At 22.6% G+C, this 572-nt stretch overlaps 1 long non-coding RNA gene across 1 annotated transcript in view; it reads right to left on the reverse strand.

Annotated features, from left to right (window-relative positions):
* LOC107616901 overlaps positions 1–572 on the reverse strand; it is a 3,484-nt gene that overhangs the window by 1,698 nt on the left and 1,214 nt on the right. Inside the window, exon 2 of the long non-coding RNA XR_001614693.2 lies at positions 200–292. This is a non-coding gene — a long non-coding RNA (uncharacterized LOC107616901). The remainder of the gene's footprint in view (positions 1–199; positions 293–572) is intronic.

Here is a 572-nt window from a genome sequence, read left to right on the forward strand (position 1 = left end):
TTTATTAGTATTTCTATATTCTTTCTATTAGAATGAATACAAAATACATTAATTCAATATTTCTAAACACAATATTTCTATTTATATCAAATATAATTTTATATTTTTATGTTTTGTAATTATAAACAAACACAACCTAATTATCAACATTATATAATCTTTTGAGGGTTAAAATGAAACTTATCTTAATTAATGATACCTTATCTTGCTGTTCGAAAGTAGTAGCAGATGATCTGACATTGGCTAGGCTATCTATAGGCAATATTGATTCATGCTTAGATCTTCTATTTATCTGTAAATATAGAGAAATATAACTAAATTTGTAAGTTTTGTCATAATGGACAATACCCAGAATAATATTGGCTGCAAAGTAATTAAGGTGACAACTTTGAACGCTTTTTAAAACATAATAAACAAGCAAATATATTTCAGATAAACTATAAAAAAAACGTTAGAATAATTTTGTCGCTGACAAAAATACATCTAAATTTTATTATTGACAAAAAATACAATCAAATAATTTAAAAACGCAACAAAAATATTCAAAAAAATTATTTTTTTTGTAAGTGACC

Source organism: Arachis ipaensis, chromosome B09 (genome assembly GCF_000816755.2).
Source record: "Arachis ipaensis cultivar K30076 chromosome B09, Araip1.1, whole genome shotgun sequence".
Taxonomy (NCBI): Eukaryota; Viridiplantae; Streptophyta; class Magnoliopsida; order Fabales; family Fabaceae; genus Arachis; species Arachis ipaensis.